Source organism: Copadichromis virginalis, linkage group LG15 (genome assembly GCF_057382275.1).
Source record: "Copadichromis virginalis isolate Kocher_CV1m ecotype Utaka linkage group LG15, C_Virginalis_male_GT1.1, whole genome shotgun sequence".
NCBI classification, from domain to species: Eukaryota; Metazoa; Chordata; class Actinopteri; order Cichliformes; family Cichlidae; genus Copadichromis; species Copadichromis virginalis.
Window position 1 is genome coordinate 20,861,528 of NC_140632.1, and position 25,928 is coordinate 20,887,455.

A 25,928-nucleotide genomic window follows, 5' to 3' on the forward strand; every position below is an offset into this window, starting at 1 on the left:
CACACTTTCACATGTGAAAACTTTTTTAGCTAATCAGTTCACTTTGCAATCAGCCTAAGCACTATAATACAGGTAAGCTGTGTGTGCGGAGTACAATGGAGGGAGCAGAAAGAGTGAGAAGTAGAGGAGGCCGAGGAAGAGGACGTGGAGGTGAAGAAGTAGGATGAAGAGGACGACAAGGACAAGGAGGAGCAAGAGGAAGACGAGGAGGAGGGAGAGGAAGATGAGGAGGGGGGAGAGGAAGGGTAGGAAGAGTAAGAAATAGAATTGCTGATGACATCAGAGCTACAATAGTGGACCATGTAATCAACCGTGGAATGACCCTGAGGGTAGCTGGCCAACGGGTCCAGCCTAACTCGAGCCGCTACACTGTAGCAAGTACCATAGGGACATCTTGAAATGAGAATCGGTTAGTACAGTCACTTCGCACAAAGATTTGTAGCACTGCCATATGCCAATGAGAAACACACCAATACCATTGATGTAAAAATACTGAAATTGTTACTTTACAGAATTGCTAGATGACCAGATGCTGGGGGCAGAGGAAGCATGTTCACTGCAGACCAAGTAACCCATATAGTCATTATGGCGATTGCAAATAATCCTATACTTGGAAATAAACACTTGTGTTTGTTTTGATGTGTTTGAATAAACACCAGTACTTGAAGTTTGGATTCCTCTATGCTTATGGATCTATGACAGAAGTAGCTCAAACTGACATAGCCTACCTTGTGCACAGAGGAAGCAAAAGCCAGATGTGTTTTGTATTCATACCATCAGTGTGCAGTTGGCGCATTGTGTGCTTAGTAGATGATGGCTTGTGTGTACTGTTTGATACGGAAACACCATTTTTACGAAGGTGTGAAGAGTTAATCTAGCTGTGTTTGCTTTTGCAAGAGAACTACAATGTTTTGATTATTGGGTGACAGGTTTTCTTATTTGTGTGAAGAGTTTTGCAAAATTAGCCAATAGTTACAAAAAATGTGCTTACGCAATCAGAAAAAACTGTAATGCAGCCAGATATAAGATCTATGCCATGAAACAGGCTCTGCATTACAAAGATATGATGGGCAGTGATTAAATAAGCACTGAGGGACATATGCAAAAATAAAAATACAATAATTCAAATATAAACTTTAAAAATATTTGCAAAATGTATTTAGTATAATATATCCCATAATGTAAGGACATTTAGTGCTTTTAATGTAGGGAATTTTTACATACTTATTTGTTACTGAAAATGTTGATGATTAAAATTATACTATGTTTTTTCAATTGTTTTATCAGTGGTGGAGTAAAAAGACCTATTATTTTGCTGAAATGCTATGAGGCAGAAATATAAAGAAGTGTGGTAATCCTATAGATTTACACATTTAATAAATCTAAAATTAATACGGTGGTTTAACCTAATATGCACTGTTTAATCAGGATTTGATTGCTTTTTCCTCTATACTGTTGCATGCTGGGGCAACAGGTTCAAGGTCTCAACAGATTCAATAAACTGATCTGCAAGGCCAGTAATGTTGTAGGGATGGAGCTGGACTCTCTTAAGGTAATGTCAAAAGGGCGAATGTTGTCCAAGAGCTGTACAATAACTCCCACCCATGACATGCATGGTAGTCACAGGCGAACGCTCAGTGAGAGACTGAGATTACCCAAATATTACTGAACGACACAGGAAATCATTCCTGCCTTTGGATATGTCCCTATAAATGTCCTCCATCTAATGCACAGTACATCCTGCAATAGTTGTACAGTGTGACAGGCAGATGGAGCATGCCGATTCAAAAAACAATTTACAAAATGATGAAAAAAATACTCCATATTTATTAGATTATCTTCTGGAGTGTGTAAATGGGAAAGGAATAGATTACAGAGGAACAAAGTCCATTACAAGATCAGGAAAGGTCTGTCAGAGATGGGATTCAGACTACCCACATGATGTACTGTATGTAATCACAGGCTTTTGTTTGATTTTATATCATTCCTTCATATTTTTATAATCTTTTTTAATTTTTTCTGAATTTTTCTGCTGCAGCTTTGCACCAGACAACAACCAAGTCCAAGTCTGGAGTCCAACTTCTGCAGAAACCCTGATGAGTTAAGTGATGGACCCTGGTGTTACACCACTGACCCCAACACCCGCTGGGAGTACTGTGACATATCCAGCTGCACTGGTAGCATTCATAAATCCTTTATCCTTTACTTAATTTTGTTTTATTTCATTTTTATTTAGTCCTAAATTCATGTCTAATTATCCTCTGGCAACTCTTTCACTTTCCACCATCCTCATTTACTGTCTAAAACATTTAAAGTGGCTAATCAGTAAAATGTAGACACTATACAGTATTCTGAAAATGTTTTGGTTCTGGAACAACATTAGATATTTTGTATGTCATGAGATATCAGAGACATCAGTGTCTTTTCATAGAGGACTGTATGTGTGGACTCCAAGGAACCTCACAGCCATAGCTACCATCCCAGCAGGTAAGTGCAAAATCTTTGTGAGATATATTGAGCCTGTTCTGGATCTTCAAGACATTTTCCAGAAGTTAAGCTAAAGTGTAAATACTTCTTGTGATATTCTTGGTTAGACTCTTAGAAATTATCAGGGAGGAAGGATGTGGGTACGTGTTGAACTGTAAACAGCAGAACATAAAAACCTCAAACTGTTTTTCCCTTACTTGTGTACATGTTTTCTTGTTATAGGCTGGTCAACCATGAACTAGCCCTGTAACAGGCACGTCTGTATTTTTACCACTGGGGGGGCAACAGTTTACTCTATTAAACTTCTGTATATGGTTATTTACAGTTTTAATTATCTTGAGGAGAACTCCTGCAGAAACTCAGATAGAGAACCCCGACCATGGTGCTACACCACCAGCCCATCCAAACGATGGGAGTACTGCTCCAAACCGCGCTGCAGTGAGTCACTTTGTTCTTCATTCTGATGCTTGGTATGAGCATTACAAGGTTGTCTAGTCCATGTGTACATGCCTAAATGAGCTGAGTTGCTGCCATGTGATTTGCTCATCTTATTAGCTTTTTGTCTTAATGAAAAGTCAAACAGGCCTACAGTATATATCCGTTTGCTTTTTTTTTTAACCCATAAATCTTTGTGTTGACATGAAGAGAGAAAGTGCTCTCAATTATGGAGACAGCCAAAGGGTTTATTTATGTTTGATGTGTGTTTTACATGTGTGTGGCTGTTAATAAAGTTGGCGCTCTCTAGGGGGCGTGAGCGTTCATCCAAATTGGCCTAAGGCTGATGTGTGTTTATTCCTCCCGAAGTATCGTCTGTGAAGTTTGCCATGCACGTCAGATTTTCCTGCGCATTTTCATATCTCTGCTAACACTTTGGTTAAGTTTCTTATGTTGAGAATCCAAATTTCAACTATTTAACAGTTGCAGTTTTAGGGGACTTCCCTTTACCTCTAGAGGATCAATAAATGCTGGCCCTGCATCACAATCTGTGGAATTGACGCTTTGGGGTCCTTAGGGACTAGTAAAGCGCTATACAAATACAGGCCATTTACCATATTAAAGGTCAATTAAATGAAACTGAATATAGTTTATATATATAAAAAACACCCAGCACGCCCCTGTGGACGGTTTATCCTTCAAGCTCGGGTCCTCTACCAGAGGCCTGGGAGCTTGAGGGTCCTGCGCAGTATCTTAGCTGTTCCCAGGACTGCACTCTTCTGGACAGAGATCTCCGATGTTATTCCCGGGATCTGCTGGAGCCACTCACCTAGCTTGGGATTCACCGCACCTAGTGCTCCGATTACCACGGGCACCACCGTTACCTTCACCCTCCACATCCTCTCGAGCTCTTCTCTGAGCCCTTGGTATTTCTCCAGCTTCTCATGTTCCTTCTTCCTGATATTGCTGTCATTCGGAACCGCTACATCGATCACTACAGCCGTCTTCTTCTGTTTGTCTACCACCACTATGTCCGGTTGGTTAGCCACCACCATTTTGTCCGTCTGTATCTGGAAGTCCCACAGGATCTTAGCTCGGTCATTCTCCACCACCCTTGGGGGCATCTCCCATTTTGACCTCGGGACTTCCAGGTTATACTCGGCACAGATGTTCCTGTACACTATGCCGGCCACTTGGTTATGGCGTTCCATGTATGCCTTGCCTGCTAGCATCTTGCACCCTGCTGTTATGTGCTGGATTGTCTCTGGGGCATCTTTACACAGCCTGCACCTGGGGTCTTGCCTGGTGTGATAGACCCCAGCCTCTATGGATCTTGTCCTCAGAGCTTGTTCTTGTGCTGTCATGATTAGTGCCTCTGTGCTGTCTTTCAGTCCAGCTTTGTCCAGCCACTGGTAGGATTTCTGGATATCAGCCACCTCCTCTATCTGCCGGTGGTACATACCGTGCAGGGGCCTGTCCTTCCATGATGGCTCCTCGTCTCCCTCCTCTTTCTTGGGTTTCTGCTGCCTGAGGTATTCACTGAGCACTCGGTCAGTTGGGGCCATCTTCCCAATGTATTCTTGGATGTTCATTGTCTCATCCTGGACTGTGGTGCTGACACTCACCAGTCCCCGGCCCCCTTCCTTCCGCTTAGCGTACAGCCTCAGGGTGCTGGACTTGGGGTGAAACCCTCCATGCATGGTAAGGAGCTTTCTTGTCTTTATGTCAGTGGCTTCTATCTCCTCCTTTGGCCAGCCTATTACCCCAGCAGGGTACCTGATCACGGGCAGGGCATACGTGTTGATGGCCTGGATCTTGTTCTTACCATTCAGCTGACTCCTCAGGACTTGCCTGACCCTCTGCAGGTACTTGGTGGTTGCAGCTTTTCTAGCAGCCTCTTCATGGTTCCCATTCGCCTGCAGGATCCCCAGGTACTTGTAACTGTCCTCTATGTCTGCAATGTTACCTTCTGGTAGTTCAATCCCCTCAGTTCTGACTACCTTCCCTCTCTTTGTTACCATCAGACTACACTTCTCCAGTCCGAACGACATTCCAATGTCATTGCTGTATAGCCTGGTAGTGTGGATCAGTGAATCGATGTCTCGTTCACTCTTGGCATACAGCTTGATGTCATCCATGTACAGGAGGTGGCTGACAACTGCTCCGTTCCGTAGTCGGTATCCGTAGCCAGTCTTGTTAATGATCTCACTGAGGGGGTTCAGGCCTATGCAGAACAGCAGTGGGGACAGAGCATCTCCTTGGTAGATCCCGCACTTGATGGTGACTTGTGCTATGGGCTTGGAGTTGGCCTCTAATGTTGTACGCCACATCCCCATTGAGTTCCTGATGAAGGCTCTTAGGGTCCCATTGATCTTGTACAATTCTAGGCATTCCAGTATCCAGCTGTGGGGCATTGAGTCATAGGCCTTCTTGTAATCAATCCAGGCAGTGCACAGGTTGGTCAGTCTGGTCTTGCAGTCTCGGCTGACTGTTCTGTCTACCAGTAGTTGGTGTTTTGCACCTCTGGTATTCTTGCCAATTCCTTTCTGTGTCCCGCTCATGTATTGACCCATGTGCCTGTTCATCTTAGCCGATATGATGCCTGACAGGAGCTTCCATGTAGTACTGAGGCAGGTTATTGGTCGGTAGTTGGAGGGGACTGGTCCCTTCTTGGGGTCCTTGGGGATCAGGACCGTCCGACCTTCGGTTAGCCATTCCGGGTGTCTCTCGTTAACTAGCAGCTGGTTCATTTGTGCTGCCAGATGCTCGTGGAGTGCAGTCAGCTTCTTTCTTTCTTTTGTTTTTTGTTTTTTTGCCTGTCCCGTTTGGCTCTTTTGCCATCAGAATTGTTGTCTAAAGGCAAAGAAAGATGCCCAACGGATTTACTTTACCAAATTGACCATCCCAGCCTTGCTGTAATGGTCCATTTGATTCACCTTTTATTGTTTATTTTATTTTCACTTACTGAATACGGGACAGACTTGACTGGGGGAAAGAAGGGGAGAAAGAAAGAGGGAAAGAGAAACAGCTGAGAAGAGGGACGGGGGAGAAGGGCAAAAAACAAAAACCAACAGAATGAGCAGAAAAAAAAAAGAAATAAAAAATGCAGTCTGTGATGGTTACTGGACCCTGTTCAGGGAGGTCGCTGTGGTCTGCCCTCAGATCCACTAGCCACTGAGCATTGCCGTTATCGGTTGCGTCCTTCTCCCATATGCTCTTCCAGTATTGCTCCGTCTTCAGCCTTGGTGGTGCTGTTCTCTTATTATTATTGTTCCCTTGCCACTGAGAGTACACCTTTGCTGGTTCTGTGGAGAACAGCTGGTTTATTCTCCTGCCTTCTATCTCTCTGGTGTACCTCCTCAAGCGGCTGGCCAAGGCTGTGAGTCTTTGCTTGGCAGTTTCCAGTCCTGTATGGACAGCTTGCTGTATTTCTTATGCACCTTCTTTGTCGCACCTTTCTGCAACTCCGTTAGTTGGCTAACCTCCCTCCGTGCTACTTTGATCTTGCCCTCTAGCCTCCTTCTCCATGGAGGGTACTGCCCCTTGTGGCTGTTCAACTTGTAGCCAAGCATCTCACTGATCACTGCTGCCGTATTGTAGATCAGCTTGTTAGTGTCGGTAATCGTGGTTGTAGGTATTGTCCGTAGTGCTGTATTAAACTTTAAATAGGGTTTAATGGTCCATAAATATACATCCTTATATGTTTTACACACACACACACACACACACACACACATATATATGTATATATATATATATATATATATATATATATATATATATATATATATATATATATATATATATATATATATTTGGGGTGCAACGATATTCGTATCGATATTGAACCGTTCGATACAGTGCTTTCGGTTCGGTACGCATATGTATCGAACAATACAACATTTGTAATTTATTTTATCAATTTTCCTTCTGACGATGCTGTCTGTGTTGAGCGCTCAGTGAATCTGTGTTCGACTACTCCGCCTAGGCTGCACTGTCGAGCGCAGATCCACTGAGCGCTCAACACAGACAGCATAGTCAGAAGGAAGAGCGCAGGGCAAGCTAGCGAGACAGAAGTTAAGCTCTACTTGCAACAGGCAAATTGAACCTCATTCAGATCTGGCGTTTGGAATTATTTTGGTTTTCATGTGACGTATGACCCTGAAGGTAAGCGAGTCATGGACTAAAGTAAAACAGTATGTTGGATGTGCCATGCAATGCTCAATTACATTGGTGTGAACTAGTGTGTTAGCGCAGTTAGCTCGTTAACGTGTTGGCCGTCTAGCCCCATGCACGGAGCAATCGGCGGTAGCTCGTTAACGGAGATTTGCCGTGTTGTGGCGTTAAGGTCATTTCAACGAGATTAACCTGAAAGCACTAGTGGGAACACAACGAATATGGCTGCACATTTACGCCGACATCATCCTAGTGCAAAGACAAGTGGAAGCAGACAAAAAAAAGCAAGCATGCTACTAACTTTAGCCGAGTCATTTAGACAGCTGTTAGCACATGATTCTCCTTATGCTGCTGAGAATATAGCCCAGAAGAAGCGGATAGTATAGCTTTTATTTTGGAAAGAGCCGTTTCTCTGTAATAAACTCTCTTTTCCAAAGATGAGTGATTCCTCAATCAGATACAGGGCTTGCAATATCGCTAGCCCAATGACTCGGAGCTAGCGATTTTTTCAGTCGGGCTACCAAAATCTATCTCTTCCCTGCCCGTCGGGCTATTGTAGGAAAAATATATGTCAATGCTTTTGCATTCTTTCAGAAATGTAGCTGGGTAATTATGTCATTGGCATCGGTGAGCCACTGTCAATATGTGACATATTGAAGTCGCGTTTGAATTTGCGCTTGTTTTTTTGCTTTCACTTTGCAATCGTGCGAACTGTGTATAGAGAGCGACAGCACTGATCTGTGAGTGATGATAATTTGTGCACCAATTTCTCTGACATCGTCTTATTAATCGTTAGCTTACTATGCAAACATGACAAGTGAAATCTCCCGCAGCAAGCTTAAACACGTGAGAGGTTGATCGCGCAGAGAATCGCTGAGCTTATGCGAGTGCATGTGTAAAAGCATTTCAGTTCTGCTGAGCCAAATAAGACAGGTCAGGGTGAAGAAGTGACAGCCAAAGAAAAGCTTACCACAAAACGGAGAAGTTATGACAAATCAGACTATAAGGCAAAAAGAAAGTGCAGCTTTATGGTTTCATGGACAAAAGAATTTCTGTGGCTGCAATATGATGAGCTAAATAACCAGGGCTGCACATAAGTGGTCCGCAGGTGCGCATTCGCTGTCAAAATAAAAAACACGCACAAGGGTTAAGGTTAAATTTAAAAACTGTACTTTTGAGTTAAAATATATATTTATAATTTTAATAAATGACAAATTAAAAATGCATGAACATTTTTTTGTATCGAAAAAATATCGAACCGTGACACCAAAGTATCGAACTGAACCGAACCGTGAATTTTGTGTATCGTTGCACCCCTAATATATATATATATATATATATATATATATATATATATATATATATATATATATATATATACATATATATATGAAAAGGATCCACCATAAAAAAAATTTCCTACCATAAAAAGGAATTTACCATAAATTCCTTTTTATGGTAAAACCTGGTAAAATGGTAAGGGTAAAATCTGCAGCTTGTAGCCAAAATACAAGAACCAAGTTAAATGAATATCACCATCTTCCAGCACCTGCTACCTTTGAAAGGCATAAGTAAAAGGAAGTGTAACAATAAGCAATATATTTTATTTCTCTCACCCCAACCGGTCCCTGAGCCTGGTTCTGCCGGAGATTTCTTCCTGTTAAAAGGGAGTTTTTCCTTCCCACTGTCACCAAAGTCCTTGCTCATAGGGGGTCATTTGGGTTTTGTTGTGATATTTTGATACCACGGTTAGCATTTACAGGATATTGTTTTATACAGGAAAACTGTTACTCAATAAGGCCCATCTACTAGTTGTTTTTCTCTTTCTCTGTGACCCAAGAATTAATGTGTAAGACTCACAAGCTGGTACCCCAAGGTCGAAAACACCACAGAGACGAGACCACTTCCTTACTCCCATCCTCCCTTTTTCTTCATCTCCTGGAAAAGGCTCGTTAAAGGCCAGGTGGTTTGTTTCAGAATTCACTAATGAAAGAACTCTGTATTCTATGTCTAGGAGTGTATTTTGCTGGGATGATCATAAATTGTAGCTGAACTGATAAACTACACAAGGGATACTTTGCTCAGAAGGCAGGAAGACGTTTCCTTATTTAGTCTGTACCGGTTTGAACTGGGAAAGCTGACACACGAACCTTTTTTTCTCTATATAAACTGCTGTGTACCAAATAAACCTTTGAGTTGATTCTGGGAAAGCAATCTGAACAGTCTCTGTATCACTTTGTTCTCCTAACTGCTCCCGATATCGTAACTAACCCAGCTGAACGGCATACCTGAGTGTTACTTTGAATAATTAGGAGTCTTATAAGGAAAGGATAAAACTCTGCTTATCGCTCACGCCACGGAGGAAACCCGGGACGGCAATTTCCTTCAATTTTGGTGTCAGAAGTGGGATCCGCTGACAAAGGTAAATACACGTCTTTAATATTTATATGAGACCGTATTATGCCTCTCTCAGTGATCGATCCATAAAGAAACGGGATATGCTGACGAAGTTTCACTTAGTGATCCAGAGAGATACACTGACAACTTCCTCAGTCCCCGAATAAAGTAAATTAACCCTTGTGTGGTGTTGGTGGACACAGGAAGTTGCCTGTTGTCTTGAAACGTACGTTAAAAAGTGAGAAGTTGCTCACTCAGAAAAAGTGACACAGGAAGTTGCCTGTTGTCTTGAATATTTCTCGTTAAGTGAGAAGTTGCTCACCAAAAAGTGACACAGGAAGTTGCCTGTTGTCTTGAAAAAGTGAGAAGTTGCTCACTCAGAGAAAGCTAGCAAATAATTAAATTTAATTTTGTTAAAAAAAAAAAAAAAAAAAAAAAACGAAAGAAAAGAAAACTGAACACGGGTCTCACAGACCCGATTACCATACAAGGGTTAAAAGCAGTAAATTAAAAGCAGAAAGACACAGGAAGTTGCCTGTTGTTTTACGAGAAGTTGCTCGTTAAGCGAGAAGTTGCTCGCTAAGTGAGAGTTGCTCACCCAAACAAAAATTGCTAGCAATAAATTTAAAGTAACCTCAGCTGTGCCGCAGCGAAATACTAACATAAATCCTTCAAGCGTGTAAACCCCTCTGGAAATCACTGAACATGGGTCAGAATAATTCAAAGACCACAGACAAGTCCGATAAAAAATCAAAATTACCTGTAAAACCAAAAAAAATTAAATTTAAAGTCTCAAACAACAGCTCAGTACGACTCCCATTTCCGGTTACGTGTAACCCACGTCCACGAATCGGCGAAGACTTCCATGATTACGTATCCAGAACATGCGGGAGTGCTTATGTGACTGACTTTGTTTACAACTTACGGACTGTAAGTTCAATGCATTCTAATTTATTTCCGGAGCCTTATCCCGAACGATTATCGCCAGAAAACAGGTCAGTAGAAATGTTGAATATCATTTGTGATAAGAAAAGTAGTCTGCTTAAAAAGTCCTGTAGAAAATATATGATAGAATGCCGCGACGTGATGCATCAAATGTTACCGCTATGGACAAAAGGACCGGAACCAGGTGTAGATACTTTTACATCAAATAAAACTAGTGCAGGCTCCAGCATAGAAAATAAATCTACCGCGGGAAAAGCTAGTCTTGCATGCTCAGCCATTCAGCCCACAGCCCCACCGCCTTACGAAGATGAGACCGAATTAATAGTTACTGCAGCAGCCGCATGCAAACAACGTCAGCGCTTTGATCCAACCAGCTTAAAAGACAGTGACAAAAAACCTGAATCACATGCAACGGGTCTCAGCCACCTAATTGAACAAGATCAGGAAAAACAATATATACGCCGCGAGGAAGAATTAGCAGAACATAGAAAGAGAGAAAAACTTTTGAAAGAAGAATGTGAGGAACTTATGAAAAACAATTTAGACGACTATGAAGAAAAACTTTTGCATCAGGCAGTGTCCACAATAGACACCCACATGAAACGCCACGATATCGTAGCTAGAGGTTTAGAGGTAGCTAAAGAAATACCTGTTACCCGAACTTTAATAAAGACTTATCTAAAAGGAAAAAAGGAAAAACAAAGCCAGGATGACAAAGGTCCTTACGCCAACACTCGCGGTAGTAAACAAACAGACCCAAAATCTAGTGACGTCAATGACGCTTACCCCTTTATGATAATAGGAGATCAGTGTTGTATTCAGCCCCCTAAAATCTCAGAATTAGTGACAACTATTAAAGAGCTTCCCGATCCTCTTAAAAATCCTACAGCCTTTGTCTCTGCACTACAGAGAAGTACCAGATATCACCATTTGGGTGGTCCGGATTACAGGTACATATTGTGTCAATGCATTCCTGGAGTAACCGAGTCACAACTCATAAGAGAGATAGGTGAATTAGACCCAAAGCATGATAAAGCATCCACAACTGTAGAGTTTTTGTGGGTAAATAATGACAAAGTCGCCGATTTCTTTAAGAATCTAAAGAAATTCCTGCTCACAATGTCCAGAGACAAAATTGACTTAAATGCAGTAACTATGTGTAAACAGAAGCCTGATGAATCTATCCTAGTATTCATAAAACGCTTTATGCACTGTTGGACTAATGAGGCATGCATGCCAGAGGATGGTAATGATCAGATTTTCATCACCACCTTTTTGAACAATATCCATCCTGAATGCTCTCAGTTGCTAAAAGTGACAGCTACTGATAATCTCTACGAATTGAGTAAAGATGCTTTCTTAAAGCTTGTACAACTGAAGGCCAGTGCAGACCTTTTTCCTACTATCACAAAAGCTAACAGTGTTAAGATGATGTTGAATTTTGATGTTCAAGGCTCAGAGGAAAGTGAGAAATTAATGTATGCAGGATTACCCGCTCCAGCACAGCAAGGAAGTTTCAGAGGACGGAATGGTAAGAGTAGAGATGTTTGTTTTTGCTGTGGAAGGGTAGGACACTGGTCCAGAGAATGTCGCTTTGCAGCCACCAACAGGGCACACACGCCTCGACCACAGAACGCAGTACAAGTTCCCGCCACTAGGCGTCAGCAGAGCTCTTCCAGTCAAGGTAACTGGCAACCACAAGAAACATGCAATAATGGCCCCACATCTAGGCTGCAGCCTTACAACCCACATTATAACCCACAAGGCAGACAAGCTAGAGGTGCAAATTTAGCTCAGTTTTCCAGTAACCCCAGACACCCAGAGCATGAATCAGAATGGGAAAGGGTGCGTTACAATTCTCACCATGATCTTTTCCCATCACCTGATAATCCCCGGCTGGGTCGCTACTAGGGAGGCCCAGGTGAGGATGAGGGACAGCAGTGTGAAGCACTACACACGATGCTGCATCTGCAGCTGTCCCCTAACACAGAACATTTGCCCATGCTACAAGTAGAAATAGATGGTAAGAAATACCCATTTTTAGTGGATAGTGGAGCCACTAAAAGTTCACTGTCTGGGAAATTCTATAATGGGCCTGTGTCCTCTGTGTGCATCAACACTATGGGAATTAATGGAACTGTAGTGCAATGCCCTAAAACTCATTCTCTAAAGACACGTTGGGGCTCTAAACCAGATGAAATCACATATCATCCATTTGTAATTATTCCAAACTCGCCTGTGAATTTATTAGGCAGAGATTTAATGGCAAAAATGAATTTGTGTATTTCATTTAACACAAAGGGTGAAATGTTTGCTGATACTGATAACAGCTATGTTTTCTCTGCCTTATGTACCATGGAGAAGGAACAGCCTCTGTGTCAGCTGGACGGCTCAGCAGAGAATGAACTCAACACCTTTTTGTCTGGTATTCCACGACACACACTGTGCCAAAGACGTGTTCAAAAACCACTGCCAGGTAATCCCATATCTGGGAGCCACACTTTTGTCTCTCTCACACTGTTCAACAACATGATAACTGCTCACACAAGTGAAGGTCAAACAGTGATTTTGTCACATAACTCAGACATAGGTTATGACATAACTACACCATGTCGACACATAGATCTAACCTACCCTATCCACTGTACTATTTCTGCACTTACGTTGCCAGCTGAATACCAGAATATGACATTGTGGTCTAAAGGTGAGAATGATGTAGGATTTATTGACTGCATACCTTATCACGCACAGCTAAAAAACAACAAGCCAGTATATGTCAAGCAATATCCCATTTCTGTCGAAAAAGCCTCAGCCCTAGATGTCATCATAGGAGATTTATTGACTACAGGAGTGATAAAGCCCACAGTATCTCCATATAATACTCCTGTCAATCCTGTGCCAAAGCCTAACAAACCTGGCGTATGGCGTTTTACACAAGACTTAAGACAAATTAATGCAGTCATTATCCCTTTGCCACCTCTGGTTCTGGATGTCCCCAGCATATTGACATGTATTCCATCCACAGCCACACATTTTACCGTGGTGGATTTATGCTCTGCCTTTTTCTCAGTGCCTGTGCATGAAGACACACAGCCGTTATTTGCATTCACACATAGAAATAAGCAGTACACTTGGACTCGTCTGCCTCAAGGCATGATAGACAGCCCTGCTGCTTTCTCAATGGTGATCCGTGCTACCCTGGACAGCTTCACTCCTCCTGAGGGCTGTACTCTGATCCAGTATGTGGACGATCTCCTCCTCTGTGCTCCGAGTGAGGAATTGTGTCAAACTGCTACACACATGCTTCTCCAGCACCTCCAAAAGACTGGCCACAAAGCATCTGCAAAGAAAATGCAGTACTGTCAGACTTCTGTTCAATATTTGGGATTTACACTGTCTCACGGACAACGTTCCATGACTGCAGACAGGGTCAAAGCTGTGACCTCCGTCCCTCGGCCTACTACACAGAAGGAAATGCTGTCCTTCTTAGGCATGGTGAACTATTGCAGACAGTGGATACCAGACTGTTCTTTTCATGACCACATTCTGCGTGAATGCTGCAAAAAAGACAAGCTTCCTCGAATACTGTGGTCCACAGAAATGACTGCCTCTTTCAATGCATTGAAGGGAGCGCTGACCTCCGCCCCTTGTTTGGGTCTGCCTGACTACCACTTACCTTTCCATCTGTACGTTACAGAGAACGGCACGACCTGCACAGGTGTACTGGCCCAAGAGCATGGCAGTGGCTACCGTCCAGTAGCCTTCTATTCAAAGGTATTGCCAGCAGTAGTTCAGGGGATGCCGGCCTGCCTGAGAGCAGTAGCAGCTTGCTCTATCATGATAAGGGACTGCGAGAAGCTCACACTCTCACATGACACTATTCTACACACCAATCACCAGGTCACGACCATTCTAGCAAACATAACTACACAACACATGACCGCACAACGTCGCTCAGGTTATGAAGCTACACTGACCTCCACAGCAAACCTCACCATAAAAGCGAGCAGCACACCCAATTCGCCAGCACATTTATTGATCCTATGCTGTGTTCTTCTGACCGACAGGATGGCTCAGACAGGCTTGATGTTCATGACTGCATGACACGTATACAAGAATCCACAGCACCACGTCCAGATTTAGAACAAACGCCTATCCCAGACTCAGCCACGGTTTATGTGGACGGGTCCTGTTCAAGGCCGAATGACAACTCATTTCTTTGTGGCTATTCAGTGGTGACATTGCCTGACATCATACTAGAGGCTCACTCATTACCATTTCACTCAGCACAAAAAGCAGAGCTCATGGCTTTAATACGCGCCTGTGAGCTCCATTTGGATAAGCGTGTGACAATTTACACAGACAGCCGCTATGCGTTTGGCGTCGTACATGACTTTGGCACATTGTGGAGACAAAGAGGATTTAGATCTGCTGATGGAAAACCGATTGCTAATTCTGATCTTGTGCAGAGACTTTTGCAGGCTATACAGCTGCCATCGGCCGTTGCAGTTGTAAAAACGAAAGGACACAGTACAGCTGACACAGACGAAGCAACAGGTAATGCTCTAGCAGACGTGACAGCCAAAGCTGCAGCTGCATCACAGCTCCCACCTCCACAGGAAGTATTATCTGTGCCCCTACAGCTGCCACTTGTTACACTCCCAGACTATTTGGAAACAAATGTTGATTTAAAATTCATACAAGAGCAAGCATCTGCATGTGATTACACCTATTGGGAGAATAATGACTGTACCTTAGATGACAGGGATGGCCTATATAAAAACCTTGAGGGTTTGATTGCCCTCCCATCTTCCCTGCTGCCAGTCCTTGTCCGACATTTTCACGGTGTGAGTCATGTCGGACAAAGAGGGGTAATAGGGGCAATAAAATCAAGATTTGTAATTGAGAAAACATTGCATGCAGTAAAAAGCATATTAGCAACCTGTCTAACATGTGCACGAACTAATGTAGGAAAACCAAAAGCGAAACATCAGCATTTACCACAACCAGATTTTCCATTTCAGACATTACAAATTGATTTCACACACATGCCAGCACAAGGAAGCATCAAGTACTTACTGGTAATAGTGGATCAATTTAGTAAATGGGTAGAAGCTTATCCAACCTCAAAAGAAACTGCAGAAGTAGTCTGTCAAAAGTTGTGCAATGAAATAATACCCAGATTTGGAATACCTCACCAAATTAACAGTGATAGAGGACCTTCATTTACATCAGAAGTAATTCAAAAGTGTACTAAAACTCTAGGAATAGACTGGAAATATCATGTGCCATACCATCCTCAGAGTTCAGGAGTTGTAGAAAGAATGAATAGGACCATAAAAAATCGCCTGACTAAAGCAATGATAGAAACAGGAATGACCTGGATCAAACTACTTCCTCAAATCCTCTGTGAGATTAGAATGACTCCATCCGCAGCAACCAAATTATCTCCATTTGAAATAATCATGGGAAGACCATTTCCAACACCATGGTCAGCTTCCAGAGGGGCACCGCTATTGGAAGGGGACATAGACACTGCATTGTCCGACTATGTCCACAATCTGGTAGAAACACTGAATAATAACTATCAGAAAGTTTGTCTCTCCCAGCCTCTCCCCTCCACAGATCCAACCCACAAGTGGAGACCAGGGGATGCGGTGTTAGTGAAGTCACTAAAACCAAGGACACTCGGGGAGGCCGCGTTTTCCAGCCCCCAGACTGTACTGGCAGTGACGAGAACCAGCATCCTTACGGACGGACAACCTCAGTGGATTCATGCCAGCAGGGTTAAGACCAGCCCAATCGGACCATCTCAGGCGTCGGATCAAGCAGACGACATCTCCGGCGGGCCAACGCCCGGAACCAGAGCAAATAAACACACACGGGTAGATGACATCTCAGGCGAGCCAGCGCCCGGATCCAATGTACATACACACACGCAATCACTGATTAACACACAACGTCTGAAAGAGCCACAGCAAGGTACTCGAACATCCAGCAGGAATAGAAAGCCAAAAGTACCACATGATGTCTAACCTGATAAAGCTAGACTCACTCCATCCTGATAATGGAGAAAATGAAATGCCCATTGTCATCATACGGCGCTTATTCAATGTCTCTCGAACCTGGGACCAGGCCAGAAGACGACTGAAGAACTGTTTTTCTTATATATTTAGGTTATTTATCATACCTATCGCATTAACCTTAGGATTTTTCTTTGCTATTTTGTATTGTAAACTGCAACCATGTTCACATTTCTGCAGGTCATATTTTGCTGACGATACCTCATGCTCTATTTTGCGAGACACCTACTTAATGCACTCTTCACGTTCTCTAAAATCAGTAAATGGCAACATAGACGCCACTAATAAACCATTTTATGCGTCCTCTAGAGCAGGAGTCAACTCCTGGTATGAAAATGCTAGAACAGCTGCTCGTGATTTAGGAAACAGCAATTGTTATGTCTGTTCAAAGGGTAATCCAGAACAGGTTATAGTGGGATACCCAATCTCAGGTTTTCCCCTGACAAGGATGCTATTCAAAAATGATGAAAAGGGGCCCTTAACAGTAACCCTGATTGAAGCGGTGCGAGTAGAACTAAGTCCTTTAGATTGTCTACTCATATACACAGGACAAGTCTCTAGTAAGGATGTTAGCATGATTAACGACTCTACCCACCCCTGTAACCCGATGAAGCGCCCTGAAGACCGCACTGAACCTCTTTCGCCCCCAAAACAGGTGCGCCATCACCCAAATATCTTGATGACATGCATACACCGACCAAAACTTGAAAACATCAATTATGACGCGCAAAACTATACATTTTTTTCTGACTCTCCAGGAGCACGCTGTAACGAAACATGGCTAGCAGCGAGTGTTGACAGGACACAACATAGACATATGTTTTCTTATATATATGCATATATAAGTACGCATTCAGATAACTCCACAATCCTGCATTCGCCCAACACACTAAACGACTCGTACTGGGGAGGCATATTAAAAGGCTATACAGCTTCGCGCCTGACCAGACCAATCCCACATGCTTATTGGATGTGCAATAATACCCTTAGAGTGGCTTTACCTGTTAATTGGACCGGTACCTGCGGTCTAGTAACTTTAGCTCAAGAACTACTAATACAACAAACCTCAGATCTGCCTGTATCCAGCAGACGTACAAAACGCTCCACTTACTCACATAACGTTTACATAGATGCTATAGGGGTTCCACGCGGGATACCAAGGGAATTAAAGGCACAAGGGGAAATATCCGCAGGGTTTGCCTCACTAATACCGCATATACAGGTAAACAAAAATGTAGCCTGGATCAATTATGTTTATTACAATCAGCAAAGACTTACTAATTTGACCAATACGGCCCTTAAGGCCCTAGGAGAACAGATGTCTGCTACCTCTTTAATGACCATGCAAAATAGGATGGCCTTAGACATGCTGTTAGCTGAGAAAGGAGGTGTTTGTGCGATGTTCAGAGATGTTTGTTGTACTTTCATTCCCAATAATACCGCCCCTAACGGTTCATTCACACAAGCTATGAATAAACTTGAAGCATTGCAGATAGAACTAAGAGCCAATGCAGGTCACGGTCAGTGGCTAGACAAGTGGCTGCAGAACACGTTTGGAAAATGGAAGGAACTAATTGTAGCTTTTGTAACCATTGTAGCATGTATTATTTTGTTTTTGATGATTATTGTCTGTTGTGTGGTACCCTGTGTACGTTCAATGATAACCCGTATAGCTACTAGTACAGCTACTTCAATGTATTTGCAATTGGCACAAATTGACCCAGATTATGTGTCAGATGTCATCAATGATGATCCTGATGTATGTATTGAGCATTAGATTGTGAATTACTCGATTGTCCAAGAAGAGAATGACGTTTTCTTCTTTTTCTTTTCTTCTTTTTAAAATTTTGATATTAAGCTTACTCGAAGGACTAGTTACATTTATGATTTGTTTCACATTTATGATTTGTTTCACATTTATGATTTGTCTTTATATTATGTTATTACATTCTGTCTTTATACTATGTTATCATTTCATGATAAAAGGAGAGAACTGTTGTGATATTTTGATACCACGGTTAGCATTTACAGGATATTGTTTTATACAGGAAAACTGTTACTCAATAAGGCCCATCTACTAGTTGTTTTTCTCTTTCTCTGTGACCCAAGAATTAATGTGTAAGACTCACAAGCTGGTACCCCAAGGTCGAAAACACCACAGAGACGAGACCACTTCCTTACTCCCATCCTCCCTTTTTCTTCATCTCCTGGAAAAGGCTCGTTAAAGGCCAGGTGGTTTGTTCCAGAATTCACTAATGAAAGAACTCTGTATTCTATGTCTAGGAGTGTATTTTGCTGGGATGATCATAAATTGTAGCTGAACTGATAAACTACACAAGGGATACTTTGCTCAGAAGGCAGGAAGACGTTTCCTTATTTAGTCTGTACCGGTTTGAACTGGGAAAGCTGACACACGAACCTTTTTTTCTCTATATAAACTGCTGTGTACCAAATAAACCTTTGAGTTGATTCTGGGAAAGCAATCTGAACAGTCTCTGTATCACTTTGTTCTCCTAACTGCTCCCGATATCGTAACTAACCCAGCTGAACGGCATACCTGAGTGTTACTTTGAATAATTAGGAGTCTTATAAGGAAAGGATAAAACTCTGCTTATCGCTCACGCCACGGAGGAAACCCGGGACGGCAATTTCCTTCAGGTTTTCCTCTGTATTTGTTATTGTAGTGTCTACCTTACAATATGAAGCACCTTGAGGCGACTGTTGTTGTGATTTGGCGCTGTATAAATAAAACTGAATTGAATTGAACAAAATGTTTGTAATAGGGTTTAATGGTCCATAAATATACATCCTTATATGTTTTACATAATATAATAAATATATGTTTGACTTGTTTTTTGTCCTCAGCTACTGAGCCTCCCACCTTCATCCCAGAGATGGATATAGGTGATATAGGCATCACTGATATAGGTGTGGCATACCGGGGAACAATTGCTGTAACTGTGACTAGCAAAACGTGCCAGAGATGGTCATCTCAGACGCCACATAAACACCACCAAATCCCAGAAAACTGCCCTTACAAGTAAGAGTTGTAACCAGACATCAGTGTCCACTCTCTGTGATATTAATGTTGTGAAGAAAATATTAGTGGGTATTTTCAATTTGTAGGTTTGATTAATAGTTTTCAGCTGCAACATGGGAATCACAGGAGAAAAACAAAGATATGATAATAAACCACAAGATTTAGAAACTTTTTTCCCATAATGAACTCTGTCTATAGTGTTTAAGCCATTAGAAAGCAATGTCAAAGCAAAATCCCTGTAAGAGTTTGACATGAGAAACGTGAAGAATCGCTAAGAGTTATCTCTTGTTAAATGGTAGAACTAAAATAGTCCATGAGTTGTTGTTTCAGGGTCTATCCAGTTTATACAAGAGAAGATGTAAAAATTGAGTCAGTACCTTTAAGGTTATGAGGAGTGACTTCATCAGCAGTGGTGTCCTCTATCAGCCTGATATACATTTGTAAAGTCTCTTTTCACCATGTAGTCAACATTTTGGGGAAGTAATTTGTACAACTTAATTTCAATTTAAATAATCCATCAGGTTACTGTAGATTACTAAAACTTCATTAACATGCCTGCATTAAGTTTGTTTTCATTGCCTCATTGCTATGTTTTTCCATGCTCATCTTTGTCAGAGGTCTGGCTGCTAACTACTGTCGTAACCCTGACAATAAGTTGTTCCCCTGATGCTACACAACTGACCCTGACACTGATTGGAAGTTTTGCAACGTGCCACTGTGTGGGGAAGCACCTACTCCAGGTATAATATCAGTCAGCTTGTTTCCTCTTTCTTTTTCACACAAAAATGCATCCAGGAATTTTTTTTCTTTCCTTATCTCCTGCTGCGGATCCTCCAGTGACCCCCGCAGATGAGAAAGATTGCTATGAGGGGAACGGTTCCAGTTATTGGAGTATAACATCAGAGACCATCAGTGCTCCATTGGAAATGAGAACAGCGGGTATTGGAGAAGGGGGCATTTATAGTCTGAGGTCGTAAGGGGCGTGAACGAGGTGTGGTCCCGCTCCTGAAATTCAGATGATATTTTCCACAGAATGATAATGTACATCTTAACTTGTTATACCAGAAATTAATATTACATTTTAAAAAAACTGTTTAGTAGGTGGATGTTCTGAAGTATCAGGTCTTTTTTTGCAACAGGGACCTCAGAGAGAATCTAAAAAAACATACTAGAAGACAACGTTAGAATAATAGCCACTAATGATTCCCTGATTCCATGATCCCATTCTGCTTTTTAAATATCCTAGGAACCACCGCCAGCAGTCTGAGAGTGAAGTGGTCTGTTGGGGTGATAGAACTAAAGAAGTTACTGAGATGAAAGGTGAAACATCTACAAGAAAAACTTAAAAGAAGTCCAGTCGCACCATCAAATATTCTCGAGAGAATGAATAGCTGTTCCATAAAAGGACGAATATTGCATCGTTCCTTCTGCATCTGATGTTTGACAAATGGATGAATTCCCCTTTCCACTACCCTGGCATAGATTTGGCCTGGGAGGCCCAGGAGTGGGATCTCCCTGTAGTTGGTTTGTTTCAGTTCCTGAAAGCAGACATTTTATCAGCCATTTGGGTTCTTTGTACTGTTTTTTGTTTTGTTTTGGCTATTTACTTTGTTGTTTTCTGTGTTATTTGCTGTGTTATTCTATGTTATTTGTGTTAATGCTTTCAGGAACAGAATTTTTTGATTGCGCCAATGGTTTAAAAGTTATGGTAATTTGACCTAAAAGTTTGACTGACAAACGATGGAATGGGGTTTTAACAGGTTAATCATCCCAGTTATCTTGCTCCAGGTGATGAGCGAGTCATCACCGTTGTTTCCAGACTCTGCATCCTCTACAGAAAGCTTATCAGTGGGCTTCCAAAGGTACTTGAAGTATTCCTTCCAGGAAACGATTATATCCTCAGTTGAAGTCAGCTAGCACCTTACCTGCAACTTATAAATAGAACACCACTTTCCCTGCCTGAGTTGCTTTGCTTGACGGTTTGCCAGGATCACTACGAGGCAGACTGAAAGTCTTTTCCCATTGTTTAACCAAACTTACACCCAAGATTTTGCTTAAGCTCCCCCCAGAGCTCTGCTCCACTCAGCCCACAGACTAACCAACCGTGATAGGACTCAGCTTTATGGCTCCATTCACCTCCGATGTCCAATCGGGGACTTCCACCACGACAAGCACCAACCATATCGTAGCTAAAGCTCCTTAGAGCACCCTCAGCAATGGAGGTGCAAAATATGGTCCTCAATAATGATGGCGTGATGAAGCTCCATGAATGTGTTGAATCTTTCCGGCAAATTGCTTCCCCAAAAGGCAGATCACACGATGCCCTATTTAACAGCTCATTTGGAAGTAATGTCATCTGCTGGTCATTCGATGTACAGCAGGCCTGCTGTGATAATACATGTGGGCTACATACCAGTGGATATGCAAACGTAATTATGTATCAATTACAGAATATCCCAGTGAGATCCTATATAATATAAATATATAAACACATACACACACACCCCTAATTAACCATCCTGTCATGATCCTGGGTCCTTTTGACCCAGCGTTTTGTGTTTTCTCTTCGCGATTTTGGTTCTGTTCTTCCTCTGGTTAGTGTTTACTCTGTTCTGCCCGTGTGTTCCTGTATCTAGTCCGCGTTTCTTAGTTTGTGTCCTTTCATGTGTAAGTTCCTGTTTTATTGTGAAGGTCTGTGTCTTATGTGAGTGTTTTCAGTTTGCCTCCCTAGTCTCGTCATGTTAATTACTCCCAGCTGTGTCCCCACCTGTATGTAATCCCCCTGTGTTCTCTGAGTGTATTTAAGTTGTGTCTTCTGTCATAGTGGTTGCTGGTTCGTCTGTGTTGTTTCCCCTCGGTCTCCCTGCATGTATTTCCCCGGACCTCCCTGCACCGTCATTCCTGGTTTGTGTGTTAGTTTACCCAGTTTAGGTTTCAGTTTCATGTTCCTAGCGCCTTTGTTGTTTGCATTTTTGTTGTTAATAAACACTCACCTGCACCAGAGCTGCCGCCTTTTGGTCCTATATATATTCCACACGGCTTGCCCCCGCAAACCGTGACAGAACGAACCAGCCACCATGGACCCAGCGGCTGTAAATCCGTCCGAGGAGCTCCAGGACGATATCACGTACAATGTGGAGATCCTTCTCAGCCTATGGCTGGAACATCCCCCGGAAGAGCTTCGCCGCGCAACAGAAGACCGGCTGCAACGGCTCTTTTCCGGCCTGCCATGGCTATTGAACTCGCTTCCTCCGACTATGCAGGCTTTTCTCCGGCTCACACCGCACCTTCTCTCGGCCACTCCTGCCTCGCTGCCCGACTCGCCGGATGTGATCTTGCCCGGCCCGTCGGAGCCGTCTGCGGGGAGGAGACGCCGATCGCGCCGTAAGCGCGCCACCCCACAGCTGGACGTTCGGACTTCTAATTCGCCGGCTGTGGTGAGTGAGGACTGTTTTTCATTTTCGGACTGCATGACTGTTCATTCAGGGGCTGCGTTTTGTGTGGCGGATATCAACGCGAGCTGCTTATCGCCTGTGCAGCTACCGGCAGCTAAGTTAGCTCCCCCGCAGCCACTCTCAGCTCAGTTTCATGTGCTTCCTTCAGTTCAGTCTCCGGTGCCACCCTCAGTTCAGTCTCCGGTGCCACCCTCAGTTCAGTCTCCTGTGCCACCCTCAGTTCAGTCTCCTGTGCCACCCTCAGTTCAGTCTCCTGTGCCACCCTCAGTTCAGTCTCCTGTGCCACCCTCAGTTCAGTCTCCTGTGCCGCCTGTAGCGCAGGCCCCAGTAGCTCCAGTGCCGCCTGTAGCGCAGGCCCCAGTAGCTCCAGTGCCGCCTGTAGCGCAGGCCCCAGTAGCTCCAGTGCCGCCTGTAGCGCAGGCCCCAGTAGCTCCAGTGCCGCCTGTAGCGCAGGCCCCAGTATCATCGGCTTCACTCATTCACTCCGTGCAGGGAGAAAGTTTAATTTCACCTCAAGGTGCTTTTCCTGGTTCAGCCGCCATTGGCACTGTTTGCCGCTCCAGGGCTTCCCCAGAGGCTAGGTCCCAGTCCTCAGCTGATTCTGGACCCCTGGAGTTTAAGCAGCCACCCGAGGGACCGCTCCGGCCTTCGTCTCTTGTCTCCGCTGGAGGGTCCGACGGACCGCTCCGGCCTTTGTTTCCTGTTTCCGCTGGAGGGTCCGAGGGACCGCTCCGGCCTTTGTCTCCTGTTTCAGCTGGGGGGCCCGAGGAGCCCGTCCAGCAGCCTTCCTCGTCAGCTGGTGGTTCCGGAGAACCACACCAGCCTCATGCCTCGTCGGCTGGAGGGTCCGAGGGGCCCGTTCAGCCTCCTGTCTCCGCTGGAGGGTCCGAGGGGCCCGTTCAGCAACCTTCCTCGTCAGCTGGGCACCAGCACCATGCTACATCAGCTGGAGGGCCCGAGGAGCCCATCCAGCCACCATCTGCTACGCCAGCTCCAGCCTGTGCTTCGTCAGCTGCAGCTCCTGCCTGTGCTTCGTCAGCTGCAGCTCCTGCCTGTGCTTCGTCTGCTGCAGCTCCTGCCTGTGCTTCGTCTGCTGCAGCTCCTGCCTGTGCTTCGTCTGCTGCAGCTCCTGCCTGTGCTTCGTCTGCTGCAGCCTCAGAGCCTTCGCCAGCTGCAGCCTCAGAGCCTTCGCCAGCTGCAGCCTCAGAGCCTTCGCCAGCTGCAGCCTCAGAGCCTTCGCCAGCTGCAGCCTCAGAGCCTTCGCCAGCTGCAGCCTCATCGCCAGCTGCAGCCTCATCGCCAGCTGCAGCCTCATCGCCAGCTGCAGCCTCATCGCCAGCTGCAGCCTCGTCTGGTCCGGCTTCATCCGAGTCTTCGTCCTCGTCTGGTCCGGCCTCTGCCTGTGCTTCTGTTACGCCTGGTCCGGCCTCTGCTTCAGCGTCGCCTGGTCCTGTGCCCTCCAAGCCTCGGCCGGTGCGCCTGACACTTGGGCGCCGCCGCTGCCTTCCGCGCGGCCGGCCCCCGGACCGCCATCGCCTGAGTGGCCGCCGTTGCCTTCCGCGCGGCCGGCCCCCGGACCGCCATCGCCTGAGTGGCCGCCGCTGCCTTCCGCGCGGCCGGCCCCCGGACCGCCATCGCCTGAGTGGCCGCCGCTGCCTTCCGCGCGGCCGGCCCCCGGACCGCCATCGCCTGAGTGGCCGCCGTTGCCGTCCGCACGGCCGGCCTCCCGAACTGTATCCACGTCGCCGCCGTTGCCGTCCGCACGGTCGGCCCCCCGAACTGTTTTGGACTCCTGTGCTGTCGGCCCCCTGGCCGGCCCCCCGAACTGTTTTGGACTCCTGTGCTGTCGGCCCCCTGGCCGGCCCCCCGAACTGTTTTGGACTCCTGTGCTGTCGGCCCCCTGAACTCTTCTGTTTTGGACTCTGTTTTTTTTCCTGTGTTTTGGTGTGCTTCGTTTCTTTTGGTTTTGGGCTCGTTTTTTGTTTTTGTCTTTTGGCCTTCTGGTGCTCCGGTTTTGTTTTGCTTCGAGCCCTCCTTCCTGGGCCCCCGCCGCCCGCCCTGGTCGGGTTGTTTTCTGTTTTTTCTGGCTGTTTTGTTTCTTGTTGGGCTGTCTGGAGCCAGCCTTTGAGGGGGGGGTACTGTCATGATCCTGGGTCCTTTTGACCCAGCGTTTTGTGTTTTCTCTTCGCGATTTTGGTTCTGTTCTTCCTCTGGTTAGTGTTTACTCTGTTCTGCCCGTGTGTTCCTGTATCTAGTCCGCGTTTCTTAGTTTGTGTCCTTTCATGTGTAAGTTCCTGTTTTATTGTGAAGGTCTGTGTCTTATGTGAGTGTTTTCAGTTTGCCTCCCTAGTCTCGTCATGTTAATTACTCCCAGCTGTGTCCCCACCTGTATGTAATCCCCCTGTGTTCTCTGAGTGTATTTAAGTTGTGTCTTCTGTCATAGTGGTTGCTGGTTCGTCTGTGTTGTTTCCCCTCGGTCTCCCTGCATGTATTTCCCCGGACCTCCCTGCACCGTCATTCCTGGTTTGTGTGTTAGTTTACCCAGTTTAGGTTTCAGTTTCATGTTCCTAGCGCCTTTGTTGTTTGCATTTTTGTTGTTAATAAACACTCACCTGCACCAGAGCTGCCGCCTTTTGGTCCTATATATATTCCACACGGCTTGCCCCCGCAAACCGTGACACATCCTCTCTGAGACTGATTTAAGATCTTTGTTATTATTGGGCAATAGTATGTCAATTTATTTGCATTTCTGGTAGCTTCATAATGTCCTTAAAATCTCCATTCATGCTCTAGATGATCCTCAGAATCACCTCAGATCCAGGTCGTGCAAAAAACTTATTTCCAGTTTGATTCTGTGACTCAAATAAATAATAAACAAAGAGATGATAGATAAATGAATAAATTGAGTTA

General features: G+C 44.4%; 1 pseudogene across 1 annotated transcript in view; it reads left to right on the forward strand.

The window, feature by feature from the left end:
- The first annotated feature begins 1,531 nt into the window (after positions 1-1,531).
- LOC146692313 (plasminogen-like) overlaps positions 1,532-25,928 on the forward strand; it is a 28,399-nt pseudogene continuing 4,002 nt past the window's right edge. Inside the window, exons 1-7 of the transcript XR_014915332.1 lie at positions 1,532-1,552; positions 2,432-2,487; positions 2,813-2,925; positions 19,389-19,563; positions 20,179-20,300; positions 20,389-20,537; positions 22,827-23,000. The product of XR_014915332.1 is annotated as a plasminogen-like (transcript). The remainder of the gene's footprint in view (positions 1,553-2,431; positions 2,488-2,812; positions 2,926-19,388; positions 19,564-20,178; positions 20,301-20,388; positions 20,538-22,826; positions 23,001-25,928) is intronic.